Source organism: Quercus suber, unplaced genomic scaffold (assembly GCF_002906115.3).
Source record: "Quercus suber isolate HL8 unplaced genomic scaffold, Cork oak 2.0 scaffold_73, whole genome shotgun sequence".
Lineage (NCBI taxonomy): Eukaryota > Viridiplantae > Streptophyta > Magnoliopsida > Fagales > Fagaceae > Quercus > Quercus suber.
Genome location: NW_027069538.1, coordinates 929,384 through 942,985, shown reverse-complemented (window position 1 = coordinate 942,985; position 13,602 = coordinate 929,384).

The window sequence follows — 13,602 nt, the reverse complement described above, 5'->3', positions numbered from 1 at the left end:
TGATCAGTAAAACCCATTTCTTGTTTTCGTTTCTAGTTGTCAAAAAACATGGAGCTTCGGAGATCAATTATCTCCATCCCAATTCCTTCAATCATATATTTCTCTAAAAATTTATGAAAATATAAAAAGCATGTGAATATTTAGGTGTAGATAGTTGAGGAAAATCAAAAGAAGACACAGAAAATAGATGAACGTCTAGTGCTTAAATAAGAGAAGAAAACTTTCCACTTCACCAGGCAGTCACCAAGTTCCAAATCCTAAAATTTGACAATGAACTACACTGAGTGATTTGTTTTAGAAAGCAAGAAGAAAGAAAAAATTGGTCAGGATTTTTTTTTTTTTTTTTCGGACTGGAGGACTGATGCTGTTGAGTTTTGGGGGCTGGTAGGCGGTATTGGGAAGTGTATCACAGAAGACAGAAAAGAAAATAATAAGGGATTTTGTGGGGGACTGTGGGTGGGTTTTTGAGATGGAGAAGTTATGTGTTTGGATTTTAGTATTTAAATGTTAGTGGGCCAACTTTGTGTTTTATTTGGAGTGTGAGAGGCCTAAAACTAATAGTGGGAGCCTAGGAGAATAGAGGCCTAAACTATAATTGGGAGTGGGAGAAATATGGGGGGCCGGATGTCCAAGAGTGGGGGGGCCCAAAAAATTTTATACCTGTTGTGTTGGAAATTTTTTTTTTTGCAGGGGCCACGGCCCCCCAGGGGACAACGTGGCTCCGCCCCTGGCTGGGTTACTAAGTAACAATGGTGGGTTCGGTGGTTGGTGTGCTGTAGGTTGAGGTCGAGAGAGATGAGAGGGAGAAAGCGATGGTTGTGCCATGGGTTGTGCTGTGGATTGAGGCCGGTGGTTGGTTGTGCCGTGGTTTGAGGGCGATGCATTGAGGTTGGTTGTGTTGGTGGGTTGAGGCCATTGGCTATGTGGGTTTGTGGAGGCTTGGGTGGTGACATCAAGTGGGTGGTAAGAATAAAATATAATAAAAAATAATATTTTAATGAAGTAGTAAAAAAATAAAACTTTTTTATGTTAGGTGTATTTTAAAGTGAAATGTTAAAATAGATAAAATAATATTTTGAAATGTTAAATGCTATGTTTTTGTAGTTGAGTTAGAATGATGCGGCAAGTAAACTGATGTCATATATTTCTTTTTAGTGACGTGTCTTCTCTCTATTGGCTGCGACTACAGCTAAGAAATTTCCCGTATTGTGTTTGTATCTCAGAATCTTTGTACGCCTTTTTTTTTTTTTGCTGAGAAAAAAAAAAAAAAAAAGAATATATATGTGTATATATATATATATATATATTTGTATCTTTAGAATCTTTGTACACCTTCAATCAACAATATCTCTCTCTCACACAACGGCTCGTATCACGCTTTCCCAAAAATTCATTTTGAGTTTTGTTGCACTGCTTTAACATGAGCATGACCCAATTCGCTATGGTACATCTCTTTCTTTCTCTCTCTCTCTCTGTCGATTTCTATGGTCTAGTTTTTCTTATTTGTTTAAAGCTTTGTGGCTTTTGTTTGAATTAATTACAATTTATTTAGAGTTTTAATGTATTGTATTGCTAATATTCGAACTGGGTCTTAAGGAATTTTGCTAATAAATTGTAAATTTGTTTGTGTTATGCTAAATTTACAGGGTTATGTGGGTGTTCTCTGTTTTATTTTTTCAAAAGATTAAAAAATAAAAATAAAAATTAGCAGTAACAGAAAATAAAATAAATGGGAATTGCTTTTAGGATATAAAATTGGATTAGTCAATTTGAAATGTATGATATCAGCAAATAAAAGGTTTTAAATCAATTTTTTTTTAGTGAAAAATCATTTTTTGGGGATATTGAGATGGTTGACTGGGAATATAGGAGTGACGTTCAACAACAATTAAGTGCATTTGTTGTCTTAGATTAGTCAAGATAAAATGGTTGTTTATGAATTATGATTATGGATATAACCAGTGGTCACAATCTTCTTGAAGTAGTTAGATATAAAACTCTGTGGAGTTTAATTGAGTATGANTTTTTGCTGAGAAAAAAAAAAAAAAAAGAATATATATGTGTATATATATATATATATATATTTGTATCTTTAGAATCTTTGTACACCTTCAATCAACAATATCTCTCTCTCACACAACGGCTCGTATCACGCTTTCCCAAAAATTCATTTTGAGTTTTGTTGCACTGCTTTAACATGAGCATGACCCAATTCGCTATGGTACATCTCTTTCTTTCTCTCTCTCTCTCTGTCGATTTCTATGGTCTAGTTTTTCTTATTTGTTTAAAGCTTTGTGGCTTTTGTTTGAATTAATTACAATTTATTTAGAGTTTTAATGTATTGTATTGCTAATATTCGAACTGGGTCTTAAGGAATTTTGCTAATAAATTGTAAATTTGTTTGTGTTATGCTAAATTTACAGGGTTATGTGGGTGTTCTCTGTTTTATTTTTTCAAAAGATTAAAAAATAAAAATAAAAATTAGCAGTAACAGAAAATAAAATAAATGGGAATTGCTTTTAGGATATAAAATTGGATTAGTCAATTTGAAATGTATGATATCAGCAAATAAAAGGTTTTAAATCAATTTTTTTTTAGTGAAAAATCATTTTTTGGGGATATTGAGATGGTTGACTGGGAATATAGGAGTGACGTTCAACAACAATTAAGTGCATTTGTTGTCTTAGATTAGTCAAGATAAAATGGTTGTTTATGAATTATGATTATGGATATAACCAGTGGTCACAATCTTCTTGAAGTAGTTAGATATAAGACTCTGTGGAGTTTAATTGAGTATGAGTTGTGTCTAAGAAGCTACTTAATTTAATTTTTTGATAAATAAAATGAATGTGCTAATTGGTTTTTGGTGTAAGTGGGGTTGAGCCCCAAATTTCTTACTTGATGATAATAGACTTTACTAATTGGTTAGAGAAAGAGAGAGAGAGAGAGAGAGAGAGAGAGAGAGAGAGAGAGAGAGAGAGAGAGAGAAAGAAGGTGTTTTTGTTTTTGTTATTGCTATTTTTTTTTTTAATTACCAAAATGAAATAGAAAAGGGTGCTTCCATTGCAGTTACATGTTGCTGTTTTTGTTGGATTGTGTGAGCACTTTGTTTCAAGTAAAGAACTTGGAAAGGCAAGAAAGAAATGTCTATCTATCAAGCCTTGGATGGTCACTAACCAATGATAAGGAGATTGTTTCAATTTGTTTGCGATGACTGATGAGTCTTGAAGGGAAGAATGTCTAAAGTTGTAGCCAAATAAGCATTGCCACACGGCCCACCCATTTTTGCACTTTGTGATTCTGCAAAGACAGGTAAAATTATTTTGATATATTACAAATTTTTGATTAGTTAGATATCATGTGCCTGTAGAAGTTGTTAAATTGTTTGGTTTATGTTTTGTATAAATCATTGTGTGTTTAATTTTTGTTTTTGTTTAAGCCTTTAAGGGGTTATTATTAATTAAAGTTGTATTAAAAAAAATTAAAATATAGGAAAATTTTAATAATAGGAATGATGATGATTGATGGGTTTGATTGTTTAAATTATAGTGAAATTTTGTTTTTTCTTGAGTATGAATAGCATCCATATAACTAAGGAAAAAATTTCTAATTAAAATTTTATTTTTTAAAATTCTTTTCAGGTTAATTTTTTAGTCATATTGTAGCCATACATTGTAATTCTCTTTGATGATAGTGAAATCCCTGCAATTCCGTAGACATAGGCATATTGCCGAACCACGTAAATACTGTCTTGTGCATGTGATTGTTTTTCTTTTGGTATTTTGTTTTCTCTATTTTTTTGTTTCTCACAGTTTTGGAATTTCGATTGAATTCCCAACATGTTCAAGTATATGATGATATATGAAAGTTGATAATTTTGTATCCAAGAGACTTAAGAATTATATTTAGTATATATCTGTTACAACCCGGCCCCCCAAGTATTTATTCCTGGCTACGCCCCTGAACCCAGCGATACCCATTAAGCAACACCACCAAGACCCATCGAGCAATACCACCCACTGCCATCACACATGTTTTAAGGATTTAGCTCTAGTGGCCACCACATCTGATTCTTCTTCCCTTCTTCTTTCTATTCTTTAGATCAGTTTCTATACCCAAAACCCACCATAAAACCCCAACGAAAACCCACCCACCACCTAGCTGATGGACCAAGTAATTACCCTCGTCCAAGGAAACCAATCTAGATGAAGATAGAGTGTCATGAAAGCTACCATTTAATACTTCGATGGTTGCACATCTATAAAAAGACCATTGGGGCCCTAATCAAGGCCAAATTGAAGACTAGAGACGTGACCCAAGCTCTCCTTAAACTACCATTTAAGGAGAGCAACGACTACTAAAGAAAGCCAATATATATATATATATATAGACCTACAGAATCCAAGAGAAGGTACAAATATTCTACTCAGTTAAAATCTCTACTATTGAGTTCTCTACATCTCAAAAGCCATATTCACTGACTTTATCATCAGAGACTCCGTGGTTGGCACTACACCAATGACCACCCCGAAAGAACCCTATTATTCTTTTTCCTAAACCTTACAGGAACCTGGATGAGCTCATGTTGATCCATCTAGATGAACTTACTCAATGACGATTTTCACATCATCACCAGCAACCCAACCTCTCCAATCTCAACCCTAGCCAAGAATGCCAACCACGCCGACTCAAGGATGCCAACCACTAACCCAGCGAGGGAGAAGAGAGGCGTTGGTGAGAAGGAAAAAAAAAAAAAAAAAAAGAAAAAAAAGGAGGGAGAAGGAAGAAAGACGAGACCGAATAGAGAGAAAAAAAAAGGAGAGAGAGAAATTGTGTTTTGTTGAGAAAGAAAGAGAAGCCAATTTTTTAAATTTGTTATTTATTAATTATTATTATTATTATTATTATTTTTTTTTTGAGTTTATTGCTATAATGAGTTGCTATAGATGGCAGCTCATTGTAGCTTGATGTCAAAAATTATAGCATTTGACTTCTTTGATGTAGTGTATTTTTTTTTTTTTTTTGTATTTTTTATTATTAATAGCATTTTAGCATTTTGACGTGAATGCTCTAACCCTTTCTGTTAATCCCATCCTCTGTTCAAATTTCAAAATTTCATTTGGGAATTGAATTGGCGGGTGGGCAAGAGATTTCACAAGGTAAAAAGCTTTCAAATTTCATTATTTTTGGGAACTCTCTCTCTCTCTCTCTCTCTCTCTCTCTCTCTGAGATGGATTGCCCTGTTCATCATCATCGGTCATCACTATTTGTTGCCATTTCTTTCCATCGCAACATTGGCAACACTTAAGCTCTATTTCTATTTCATTTGTCCCCACACAACTATCTCATTGCTTTTATTTTATTTTATTTTTTATTTTTAAATTACCTTCTTAGCTCAATATTAATTGGGTTAAGTTCTTGTTCCCTTTCTTTGTTTTATATTAAATGGGACAAGCTTTAATCATACTCCTTTAGTATCACTTTGTTGGAATCTTAGGTTCTGTAAAACATGAACATGAATTTCAGATTTGATTTATATTTAAACTTTATCAATTGTTAAATATGAGGAATATTTTTTATTTTTGTTTCTTATTAAAAAAAAAGTTTTTGTCTTTGTTGGATTTGATCTGATTGGATAGTTTTTGGAAGTGAATGGGATCAAAAGTGCTAAATTTAGGCAAAACCTCAATCTCCAACATTTATTTATTTATTTACTTTTGGTGGCATAGAAAGTGTTTGTTGAAATGCTTCGTAGAGTTTTGCTTTGGTCTAAACTTGTTATGGCTTTGTATCCATGTTTATGTGGTGCTGCTTTTTTTAATTTTGTGAAATCTGGTGTAGGAACTGTCTCTAAGGGTAAAAGATTTATTTTTTGAGCTCTTCTTTTTTATCATCTTAGTGTAGGGAAAAAAAATTCTTTAGTTGTATGAGGTTTTTTTTTTTTTTTTTTTTTTTAATATTTTTTTAGCACTTTTTTTTATCATGGCAGAGGGAAAAGAGATGTTGATTAGAAAGAGACTATAATAGGTAGGAAGTGCAAAAATGTTGGTGAACCTCTTTTTATCTTTACTTTAGCATGTCATGTTTCAATTTTAATTTACATCTTTGAATCAAGTTCTACCAAGGGTATATTTAAGATCTACTTATTTTGCTGAAATTGAAATTTTTTTGATGAAAGTACTGTAAATAAAGATAAAAGTTAGCTGAAATAGTATAGTGAAACTTATAAATAGTACCAAAAAGTGCAGTAGGGCAAATGAATAGTAGCAAAAATAAGCTGAATAGTAGCAAAAATAAGCTAAATAGTAAAATAAGCTGGCTTTTTAATTTGGAGTCAAATGCCACCAAGTAGGGGAAAATTATTTTGTACATCTAATGTATTGCCCATTCTCTCATAAATCTATTGGTTCCATGCGCAGGACTCACATGTGGATTGTGGAGTTGTTGGTTGATTAGAAAATGAATAAAATTTGGTCAAAATAGATGAAACTGAAACTGAAATTTTTTTAATGAAAGTATTGTAAATAAAGATAAAAGTTAGCTAAAATAGTATAGTGAGACTCATGAATAGTACCAAAAAGTGTAGTAGGACCCATGAATAGTAGCAAAAATAAGCTCAATAGTAAAATAAGCTGACTTTTTAATTTGGAGCCAAATGCACACCAGGTAGGGAAAAATTATTTTGTACATCTTATGTATTGCCCATTCTCACATAAATCTATTGGTTCCATGCGCGGGACTCACATGTGGGCTGTGGAGTGTTTGGTTGATTAGAAAATAAATAAAATTTGGTCAAAATAGATGTCAATAATCTACAATAGGTTGTATTAGCAAAGATGGGAGCAAATGGAACCCACTCAAGAATTGATTTATTTCAATTTTTTAGTGAATCTTTTAGAGCATGCTTGCTTGCAACTAGTGCTTATAGAACTCTTAAACAAGAAGTTAGCCCTATGAAAATCCTCCCTGCTCCTAGCTTTTCTGCACTTTGGCCATTGGTGACCTAAACTTGCATTGCAATGGCATTGGCATTGTTGAGTAGTCGCAATTGTAGTTTATATGGAAATTGATTAACTAGGCTTTTTAAAAATCTAAAATTAGTCCATATGAAACTAATAACCAATGCTTGTGATATTTTCTTGGCTTTTTCTTGGTATAGGATTTCATATATCATGAATTTTCTTTGAGCAATCTAGCATAATATCAAATACAACTGTGAGATAAATCCTATAAATGTCAACTTGACAATATCCAAAAATAATAATAAAATATATACAAGAACAAGTAATAAACTAAAAACTACCTAAAATCTAGGAATTTATTGGCTAAATTCAAATATTAAGAGCATCTCCAATAACTTCTCTAAATTTTTGTACTATTTAGATAGTGAACAGTGACATTTACCTTTTACCTAACTACTTTTTCAAATACACATTCCAACATACTCTTTATATATTTTCCATCTCATTTAAATATTATTTCTTCATTCATTTTTTATTTTTTTTAATCTTCATTTATTCTTTCTCTATTCATTTCCAATAACTATATTTCAATAATAACTTTTTCAAATTTTTCAATAATCATATTTCTCAAATGGTAATATTTCTTTAGGTATTTTTATTTTTAATTATTCATTAACTTATAATTAATTTCTTTAAAAAACAACTTATCATTAAAAAAAGTCCACCAAATGTTTAGATCAATCATTTTTTTTTCCTATTATTCATTAACTTATAATTACTTACTTAAAAAACAAAAAAAAAAAATTACCATACTTTTCATTAAAAAAAAGTCCACCATACACCACACAGATTAGACAAATTCCTTTTATTTTTTATTATTCATTAAATTATAATTAATTTTCTTAATAAAACTAAAAATACATATTATCATTAAGAACAACCACACAAGCACACATCACACGTTTTCCTTTTTTTCTTAACCCCATTCTTTTGTTGTTTCATTATTGTCAAACAGAGAGAGAAAAAATCAAAGAAATTACCCCACAGAAATCGTTGAGAGAGAGAGGTCGCCGTTGCAAAGGCCAGTGGAGATCATCCACTCATTGCCACTGGTCCTCCTCCCCACCACCAAGTGCATGCAAACCTGGTTGGGTCAGATCGGTTTTTGTCTCTCTTTTTTTTCTTCCTTCTTTTCTTGTTCTAATTCACTTTGTTACAATTTGTTTTATGAGAACTAGATTGTGTTCTGTATTTTGATTATTTGACTTTGTTTAGAGACATTTGAGAGACAAAAACGAGAGAGAGAAACAGAGGATGAGAGAGAAGGAATAATTTTTTATTGAGTTGGGTATTTTTTTAAGAAAGAATATTGATTTGGAGTTGCTACATGTCAAGAGAGCTAGTGGAGCAACTCTAAAAAAAAAAATTGGAGTTGGAGAGGCTGTTGGAGGGCGTTTTTTGTGTGTTTACTTTCCAAAATTGGTTTTAAAGAGCCTATTGGAGATGCTCTAAGAGCATTCACAGCAATGGTGCTAAATAGTTATATTGCTATTTTTTAGCACCACTGCACACAAAAGAAGCTCACAGCAGTGGAGCTATAGGCAAAATTTTTTGCTTCTCCGCTACAGTGCACATCTAAAAATAGATGTGCACTGTAGCTCACATCTAAAAAAAAAATGTTATTTTATTTTGTGTTCACACTAGGATTAGAATATTTTATTACTTTTTCTTTCTCCTCCTTCCCCGTTTCAACCTGTTGCTCCTCTCCTCCTTCGCCATTTTTTTTTCCTCCTTCCTCCACTTGCCGCCGACCTAAGCGCCTGCCCAGCGCCGATCACCTCAGACCTAAGCGCCGACCCAAGCCCCTACCCAGCGTCGATCACCTCAAACCCACGCCACCGATCGCCTCCGGCCTCGTGGATCGAAGTGGCTTCCCTCACCTCCACTCCACTGCTGGGTCGTGGTTGTGCTCCGGTGTGCGTTGGCTGTGGCTGATGGTAGAGTGGGTTTGTTTTGTGGTGCTGTGAGTTTTTTTTTTTTTTCTTTGTGGATCGAAGTGGCTTCCCTCACCTCCACTCCACTGCTGGGTCGTGGTTGTGCTCCGGTGTGCGTTGGCTGTGGCTGATGGTAGAGTGGGTTTGTTTTGTGGTGCTGTGAGTTTTTTTTTTTTTTTCTTGCTGTGGACTGGTGGTGGTGGTTGTGGGTGTGGATGATGGTAGAGTGGGTTTGTTTTGTGGTGCTGTGTTGGCGGTGGTTATGCCGTGTTTTGTGGTGCTGTGGTTTTTTTTTTTTTTCCTGCTGTGTTGGTGGTGGGTGTGGGTGTGGCTAATGGTAGAGTGGTTGTGGTTGGTCCTGTGGTTGTTTTTTTTGGGTAGTAGGATATATTATTTTATTGTAGTAGTTATATTATTTTATTATGATGTATCTATTATTTTATTGTGTTGAAAGTTAAAATAGATCCACTGCTGCAGCATATGTGTAGCTAAAATAGATAAAGTGACTTTTTGTGTAGCTAAATAACTAAAATTTTGCCTTCACTGCTGTGAATGCTCTAAGAGCATAGCCAATAGGAGTGCTAAACATAAAATCCCCTCTATTTTAGAGAGTGAACCCACAAAACATCAATCCAACGGTCTCTCTAAACCTCAAATTCTTCTTTGCTCATATATTGTAACTCACCAGCACTAATGAGCGCAATTGAATATCTTCTATTAAAATATTCTAGCAACTCATTTTTATATTAGTTAATTCTTTCTCTCTCTTATTTGATTTGTTTTTGGTCTCACTCTCCATTTCTTCTCACAGGAAAAAAAATGAAAGGAACCCTCAACCTCTCAATTCTTTCTTGATTTCTTCTCAATTTTAGCACTTATGAGTACTATTCATTCTCCAATCCATTTTCTCTCAAAAATTTCCACACCAAAATAAATTGTAATAAAAAATTTAGCATAAATATATTAAAATTTCAGCCTTTATTTCGAGCTCCTAAGTAAAACAAAACACAATTGAACAAAACTCAAAACAAAAAATGCAATAGAATCATAAAACACAATCTTTCAAAAAAAAAAGAAAAAAGAAAAAAAGAAAATGATCTGACCCATCTGATTGCATGTCGTTGGAAGTAGGGTGGAGGACAAGCAGTGGTGTAGGCTGAGTAGACGATGAAGACGATGTGACTCTCTCTCTCCCTAGGTGGAGCACTACAACAATTTCCCTTTCTTGTTGATCTCTCTCTCTCTCTCTCTCTCTCTCTCTCTCTCTCTCTAAAATGGTCTGGTGGGTGTCATGGGTGTGGCCTTAATTTTTTGTGTTTTGATGGGAGAAAAAGAAACATGTAGCCTACCTTTTTTTTTTTTCAAAGTTCATTTGATTCCTTTTTCTAGGGGAATTAATTAGAAGTTAATGAATATAAGAATAATAATCCCTTTAAAACAAGATTAGATATTAAATTCCTATTGTTGCAAATCGTGCCTATCATTTATCTTGCAAACTATCATCTTACAAACTGTACTTTATCTTGCAAACTGTCTTTACCTTACAAACTATCATCTTGCAAATTGCCTTTACCTTATGTTGGGTTAAGATAGCTTGACCCTGGTAAATTAATTTAATTACTAAAATTGATTAATTAAGTCAAATTACTTGTAAATCGTGGAAGTACTAACAAATCACAAAATAAACTAAATGTAGTGGAAATTAAATTGAAATGGTGATTTGTTGACAAATGGGGAAAACTTTTCGCAAGACAAAAACACCACTGGGTGAATTTAAGGTCACTACTCCTAAGAATCTACTAATCAATAATTAAAGTGGTTACAAGTATGAGGAGTCTTACCACTACCCTAGCCTATTCCAAAATACCAACTTACAGTTGAATCTTCACTCCAATACCCAATTGGACTTGATCTTGTAGTAGCCTTCTTTCCTTTAATGCACAAATCTCTAATTTGTAACTAACCCTTTGTACGGATCCGAATACGCGACTAACTGTGGACACAACAGAGGAGTTGCCACCTAGTTTTGCAATGGCCTGGGAACCATGAATATAGTGTCCGTTCGAGGAAGGACCATTGATCTTACTACCAGAGATATGAGTTCAGAGTTTAGGTACATTCTTGGGAAGGTGTTAGGCACTCAAGACCACCCAATCCTAAGGTTGGCTTCCCATCATTGTGTTTTACGTCTTAAACCCGATAAAATCATGTTCAACATTTATGTCCTAAAATCACACACACACTAGCATACATGTAAGCATAGAACATGGCATCATCATCCCAAAACATCCATAAAGCATAAGAAACCAAACCATACACATACAACCCTAGCATTCATCTAACATGTGAAAACTCTATCACGTCATATATGAGGCAGCAACTTAATCATGGTAGCAAGTACATCATTTATCAATTAAACACAAAATGTAACACAACAACACATGTACATGTTCATCAAACAAAACATAACAACACATATGCATGTTCATGTGAATGTATGACTTACCTTTACCCACCTTACAGCAACTCAGCACCTATGGCATCATGCATAGGCATGTGAATGCATGTTCATGGTATCAAACTAAGAAACAAGATATGAAACCCTAATCTAGCATATCAAAGATAAATAACAATAAAACATGTGAAACAGAGGCATTAGATACACATATACATAAAAAGAAACTTTAATTGGAACATGTGAGATATGAAAATAAAATGAGACAGAAGTAGAAGACTAAACTAGGGTTTTTGGGCAGCAGCCTGCGTACGCATATCGAAGGCTGCGCACGCAGGCCAAGCACCTACATACGTAGGAGGAGGCCCACGTACGCATGCATAAGGCATGCGTGCACAGCTTTACTTGAAACCTTAACCCAGAAATAGCAAAGTAGAAAAACAGAGTACAAATAAAAATCCTAATTTTAACAGCCAAACATGTTCAGGATATAAAGAAAACTATAAAACTAACCTAAACAAACATATATAAGCATAAATAAAGCAAACAAATAAGATTAAAACCAAAAAGAAAGACAAAACAGAAAAAGGAATGAAAAGAAAAAGTTAGACTCAATACCTTAAATGAGAAGCTTTATAAGCTGATTTTGACCGTTCCCCTCAGTCAAATCTATCACGATTAAATAAAAATGTGATTAGCAATGTTAAACTATAAGGATTGGGGCCAGAAAAGGTCCCAATCAAACAAAATTGACTTGATAATGTTTTGTGAAAAACTCCTTTTTGATTCACTATTTTCTAGTGAATCTTGTATTTTTCCTGTGGGATTTCTGTGTGTTTTGAAAATATACTATGTAAGGCTTTACATAGTGGAAAAAATGGGGTTTGGGACGGCTCCAAGACGATATGAGATTCATTTCAAACCTCAGCCATTATTGTAGAAAACTTGCTTTTTTTGTCTTTGAAACCCTAGTTGCGCACATATGCTTTGGCCCACGTACATAGGCTGTTGCCCACGTATGTGGGCCGAGAGCCACTTTGGTCATTTCATTTCCAAAAAAAAGATTTTTGCTCATTTAAAAAGTTATATTATTCTATTTTAATACTCTTAAAGTCAATTTGATATCTGACTGGGCTCTAAACTGGCCTTTGGCCTTAGAGTTTGGGCATCATTAAGGAACGAGGGCTCAAGTTATAAGGGGTACAAAATGCGGTGTCTACACTAACTCCAACAACTTGAATGATTGTTGTTCGCTACCAAGTTCTTCACTTCGTAAATGATGAAGATTAGGAAGCACTTGGTTACAAAACCCTATGGCACACAAATACAGTAGCTTCTCATAAAGGAAAATAAATTCTTAGTCTCTGTATTCATGTGTGACGAATCTTAAAATAAGCCTTGTATATGTCTAGGATTGTGAGAGAAGAAACCCTAAATAAATACATCAGCGTGGGCCGAAATTCAGATTTGGAATTTCTGAATTCGTAAAGCTCGATAGATTAAGCTAGTGTCAAGCTGGTGTCAAGCTGGTGTCGAGCTTGCCTAGTAAATCTTGATAGATGCCTTTTTCGAGCTATCTATCGAGCTTCAGTAAAATAGCTTTTCTTTACTTGTTTCTTGGATCAATCCCCATGTCTTTAATACAACCACTTGATATGTATCAAACCTAACTCAGATCTACCGAATTTATAAGTAAAATGCGTTTTGTCAAAGGATAAGCCAATTACATAGAAAATATGACCCTAATAATCTCCTCATTTGGAAATCCGTGACTAAACCATAAGCATAATTATGAGAGAAGTATAAATAATAATCTCCATAACTATTACTCATAGAACTACATAAGTCTAACTAATACAATGAACTCTTAAAAAACTTTGCAAGAAGAGAGATTATGGCATGATAGACTTGCAACCTGTTTTAGCTGAAACACTTAAATAAGATCCATCAAGGCATTAAGTGTGAAATGTAGACAAGTTGTATAAAAGAAGAAGCATGTGTATAAAGAGAGAAAAGAAACAACACATGTGAGATAGAGGTGAAGAAACACACATCATATATATATATATATATATATATAAAGTAAATACAATGTATGTAAAGTGGTCACAAGACTTTGGTACATGAAATGAGAAAGATATAGCAAAACCTCACTACATCTCTCAAAAAAATCTCCCCCTAACTAGTATAT